This window comes from Pseudorca crassidens, chromosome X (genome assembly GCF_039906515.1).
Source record: "Pseudorca crassidens isolate mPseCra1 chromosome X, mPseCra1.hap1, whole genome shotgun sequence".
Classification (NCBI taxonomy): domain Eukaryota; kingdom Metazoa; phylum Chordata; class Mammalia; order Artiodactyla; family Delphinidae; genus Pseudorca; species Pseudorca crassidens.
In genome coordinates this window covers 115,084,135-115,089,796 of record NC_090317.1, presented here as the reverse complement: position 1 = coordinate 115,089,796, position 5,662 = coordinate 115,084,135, and the positions used below count along the sequence as shown (strand labels likewise).

Here is a 5,662-nt window from a genome sequence, read left to right as displayed (position 1 = left end):
GCACCAATATATTCTAATTAAGAGAGTGTACAGGTTTCTCCTTTTGGCGGCGCGTGGTGGCAAGAAGGCGGTGCAGATTTCCAAGAAGAGGAAGTTTGTTGCTGACGGCATATTCAAAGCTGAACTGAACGAGTTTCTCATTTGGGAGCTGGCTGAAGATGGGTACTCTGGAGTTGAGGTCCGAGTTACACCAACCAGGACAGAAATCATTATCTTGGCCACCAGGACACACAATGTTCTTGGTGAGAAGGGCCGGCGGATCCGGGAATTGACTGTTGTGGTTCAGAAGAGATTTGGCTTCCCTGAGGGCAGTGTAGAGCTTTATGCTGAAACGGTGGCCACAAGAAGTCTGTGCGCCATTGCCCAGGCAGAGCCTCTGCGTTACAAATTCCTAGGAGGCCTTGCTGTGTGGAGGGCCTGCTGTGGTGTGCTGCGGTTCATCATGGAGAGTGGGGCTAAAGGCTGCGAGGTCGTGGTGTCTGGGAAACTCCCAGGACAGAGGGCTAAATCCATGAAGTTTGTGGATGGCCTGGTGATCCACAGTGGGGACCCTGTTAACTACTGTGTCGATACTGCCGTGCGCCATGACGTGTGCTGGGCACAAGGTAAAGATCATGCTGCCTTGGGACCCAACTGGTAAGACTGGCCCTAAGAAGCCCCTGCCTGATCATGTGAGCATCGTGGAACCCAAGGATGAAAGAAATACTGCCCACCACCTCCATCTCCGAGCAGAAGGGTGGGAAGCCAGAGCCGCCTGCCATGCCCCAACCGGTACCCACAGCATAATAGGGTCTCCTTGGCCGCTGGATCTGGAGTCTGGATGTTGCTCTATAAAGACATTTAATAAAAATCTTTTTAAAAGAAGAAAAAAAAAGAGTATACAGGCCGTGGACACAGTCCTCATTTTCACAGTAATGCTCACTGGTTTTTGGCTCCCGCCCAAGCATGAAGGATTTTCCAGGGGTGGTGACACTCCGTCTGTGCAACTAGCAAAAGTCCTGGGTTGGTGTCTCTGTTTATTCTTTTGCATTTTGCAGGACCAAGCTTTGGACTCAGCTCTCCTTTCTCTCTTTCCAAAACCCGTAGTCCTTTGCGGAGGGGATGCTGCTGTGCTGTCTTGCTGCTCCGATGTCCCAGAAGCACAATGGTTCCCTGAGCATGGACCCTATTATGTTTTCTTTCAGAAAGAGATAAAGAGCACACATCCTTCTGTTTTGTGCCAAAAAAAATCTGCATAATTATCTGACCTTAATTGATGGTCACTTTTTTATTTTCAAGTGGGGAGAAAAGGAGTCACAGTACCCAAGTTAGTTTTACAAACTCCCCGGCAGCCCCTAAAACAAATGTCAAAGTTTTGAAACCAATCATACCCATAAGATAGTCACTTGTTCTGTTTCTTATATACCCCAGGGCCTTTGCACTTGCTGTTCCCACTGCCATCTATGCTCTTCATCCGGATAACCACTTGGCTAGCCTGGTTCCCTTGCTTCCTTCTGCTGTCTGCCTAAATGTCTCCTGTTCATGGAGGCCTTCCCTGACCATCCACTATAAAATGTACACTCACTTCCACCCTTGATGCTCCCTCTTCTCCTTTCCTTGCTTCACTTCCCCCCACACCACCCATCTGTCCCTGATGAATTCTACACAGAGTAGCTGTTTGGTTTTTGTGTGTGCATCTGCCCCAGCAAAAGGGAAATTCCATGAGGGTAGGGTCTTGTTTTTTTGTTCACTGCTGTAGCCTCAGCACCTACAACAGTGCCTGGCATAGCAGACTCTCAAGCAATACTGGATGTGTGAATGAGTGAATGGATGTAGAAATAAGGCCCCGAATACTATCTTATTTTTATGTAAGTTTTCTCCAGAGTGGACATGCATGTAAGGAGAGAAGTCATGGAGCTATAGGGGTCTGAAAAAAGATGGACCTCTGACCTACCTCTAAACCTGTGGTGATGGTTTCTCTTCACTACCAACTGCCGTTCCCAGAAACCTTAGGAAATGTTTGAAAAAGAAAAAAAAAAAACTAATAAAAATCCTTTCACTTTCATTAGTGGAAACCTTTGTATCAAGTAGGTACAGGAGAAACTCTCTATTTCTGCCTACTGAATCAATATTTGTTTTTTATTTTACATTTATTTATTTATCATTTATTTTATTTATTTATCTTGGCTGCGCTGGGTCTTAGTACGGCATGCAGGATCTTCATTGCGGCATGTGGGATCTTTAGTTGCGGCACACGGACTCTTAGTTGCGGCATGTGGGATCTAGTTCCTTGGCCAGGGATCGAACCCGGGCCCCCTGCATTGGGAGTGCAGAGTCTTACCCACTGGACCACCAGGGAAGTCCCTGAATCAATATTTGAATCTCAGTATTCACCAGGAGACTCCAGACGTTTGCAAAGAAGATTGGGCAAGGAACAAACCTATATCCAAGCATTTCTCGCCTCCATTATTAATATTACTTCCCCCTGAATATGCTGCAAGCCACGTGTACACATTTTTTAATTCAAGTATAGTTGATTTACAATATTGTGTTAACCCGTGTACACATCTTGTTTTCAGTAATACCACTTTTTCACGTATATAGACTAGAGAATAAGAATATATGTATGTGTTTTTATATCTATATATCTATATCTATACCTATTCCCACCATCCCTACCACACACAAATGCAAGAAACAGGAGGGGCAAAATTTGTACGATGTTTGTTACGGTCAACCCACTCTCTTTCTCAAGACTTCGGATAATTGAAATGTAAGCTAGATTCAGTAATTAGTGACTATTCTTGCCAGTAAGTTATAATGGCTCATTTATAATCTTTTCCAGTCTTACCATCTTCTTGGACTATCTAAAGCTACTAGTTCTGAAACCTGTTGGATCATCAGAACTGCTTGAGGTGTTAAGCCTGAGTTTCTCCACCTTGGCACTACTAACAACTGAGACCAGATCATTCTCCGATGGGGGACTGTCCTGTGCACTGTAGGATGTTTAGCAGCCTCCCTGGCCTTGACCCACTAGTTACTAGTAGCCCCCACCCCCTAGTTATGACAACCCAACTGTCTCCAGATGTTGCTACATGACCCCTGGGGGCAAAATCATCCCCCAGTTGAGAACCACTGAGTTAAAGCAACAAGACAGATGCTGGAGTACCCTGAGCCCCTTGCCTTCAGGGAAGGCGGATTTGGGATTCGTTCTCCTGCTCCTCGCTGGACTGCCTCGTGAGTAAACCCTCTCTTCACTGCACACCTCGCTGTCTCAGCGCTTTGACTTGACAGGTATAAGTAACTTTAGTACAGCACAGACAGATTTTGGGACCTCGGTCTGTGGCAATCCTGGAGAACCTCTGCGAGGATCAGGCAGTAAAAACTCTTTTAGAGCAGAAATCCACTGGCCTTAAAAATTAATGGTGGGAGGGAGTCCAGGAAAAGGTCTGGAGCTGCCTAAGAGGCAAGAGACCATTATTTCGGGGTGTGCAAGGAGAGGGGATTCAGAGCACTGCCTAAACGAGCTCCAGAGACGGGCATGAGCCGCGACTATCAGCACAGACCCCAGAGACGGGCATGAGACGCTAACGCTGCTGCTGCCACCAACAATCCTGTGTGCAAGCACAGGTCACTCTCCACACCTCCCCTCCCGGAAGCCTGTGCAGCCCGCCACTGCCAGGGTCCCGTGATCCAGGGACAACTTCCCTGGGTGAACGCACGGCGCGCCTCAGGCTGGTGCAACGTCACGCCGGCCTCTGCCGCCGCAGGCTCGCCCCTCATCCGTACCCCTCCCTCCCCACGGCCTGAGTGAGCCAGAGCCCCCGAAGCAGCTGCTCCTTTAACCCCGTCCTGTCTGAGCAAAGAACAGACGCCCTCAGGCGACCTACATGCAGAGGCGGGCCCAAATCCAAAGCTGAACCCCAGGAGCTGTGAGAACAAAGAAGAGAAAGGGAAATCTCTCCCAGCAGCCTCAGGGGCAGCGGATTAAATTTCCACAATCAACTTAATGTACCCTGCATCTGTGGAATACCTGAATGGACAACGAATCATCCCAACATTGAGTTGGTGGACTTTGGGAGCAACTGTAGACTTGGGGTTTGCTTTCTGCATCTAATTTGTTTCTGGTTTTATCTTAGTTTAGTATTTAGAGTTTATTATCATTGGTACATTTGTTTCTTGATTTCATTGCTCTCTTCCTTCTTTTTAATATATATATATATATATTTCCTTTTTCTCTTTTTGTGAGTGTGTATGTGTATGCTTCTTTGTATGGTGTGATTTTGTCTGTATAGCTTTGTTTTTACCATTTGTCCTAGGGTTCTGTCTGTCCGTTTCTATTTTTAGTATAGTTTTTAGTGCTTGTTATAATTGGTGGATTTCGATTTGGTTGCTCTCTTCTTTCTTTCTTCTTTTTGTTACTTTTAAACTTATTTTTAATTTATTTTAAGAACTTTATTTTATCCAACCTTCCTTCCTTCCTTCCTTCTTTCCTTCCTCTCTCCCTCCCTCCCACCCTTCCTTCCTTCCTTTCTTTTTTTTTCTCCCTTTTCTTGTGAGCCCTGTGGCTGACAGGGTCTTGGTGCTCCAGCCGGGCATCAGGCCTGAGCCTCTGAGGTGGGAGAGCCGAGTTCAGGACATTGGTCCACCAGAGACCTCCCAGCTCCACATAATATCAAATGGCGAAAGCTATCTCAGAGATCTCCATCTCAACACGAAGACCCAGCTCCACTCAACGAACAGCAAGCTACAGTGCTGGACACCCTATGCCAAACAACTAGCAAGACAGGAACACAACCCCGCCCATTAGCAGAGAGGCTGCCAAAAATCATAATAAGGCCACAGACACCCCAAAACACACCACCAGACGTGGACGTGCCCATCACAAAGACAAGATCCAGCCTCATCCACCAGAACACAGGCACTAGTCCCCTCCACCAGGAAACCTACACAACCCACTGAAGCAACCTTAGCCACTGGGGACACACACCAAAAACAAAGGGAGCTACGAACCTGCAGCCTGCAAAAAGGAGACCCCAAACACAGTAAGATAAGCAAAATGAGAAGACAGAGAAACACCCAGCAGATGAAGGAGCAAGGTAAAAACCCACCAGACCAAACAAATGAAGAGGAAATAGGCAGTCTACCTGAAAAGAATTCAGAGTAATAACAGTAAAGATGATCCAAAATCTTGGAAACAGAATGGAGAAAATACAAGAAACGTTTAACAAGGACCTAGAAGAACTAAAGAGCAAACAAACAATGATGAACAGAACAATAAATGAAATTAAAAATTCTCTAGAAGGAATCAATAGCAGAATAACTGAGGCAGAAGAACGGATAAGTGACCTGGAAGATAAAATAGTGGAAATAACCACCACAGAGCAGAATAAAGAAAAAAGGATGAAAAGAATTAAGGACAGGCTCAGAGACCTCTGGGACAACATTAAAAAACGCACCAACATTCACATTATAGGGGTCCCAGGAGAAGAAGACCAAAAGAAAAGGCCTGACAAAATATTTGAAGAGATTATAGTTGAAAACTTCCCAGTATGGGAAAGGAAATAATCAAGTCCAGGAAGCACAGAGAGTCCCATACAGGATAAATCCCAGGAGAAACACCCAAGACACATATTAATCAAACTATCAAAAATTAAATACAAAGGAAAAATATTAAAAGTGG

At 45.8% G+C, this 5,662-nt stretch overlaps 1 pseudogene; it reads left to right on the top strand.

The window, feature by feature from the left end:
- The first annotated feature begins 302 nt into the window (after window positions 1-302).
- On the top strand, window positions 303-874 carry LOC137217465 (small ribosomal subunit protein uS3-like; annotated as a pseudogene).
- Window positions 875-5,662: the final 4,788 nt, after the last annotated feature.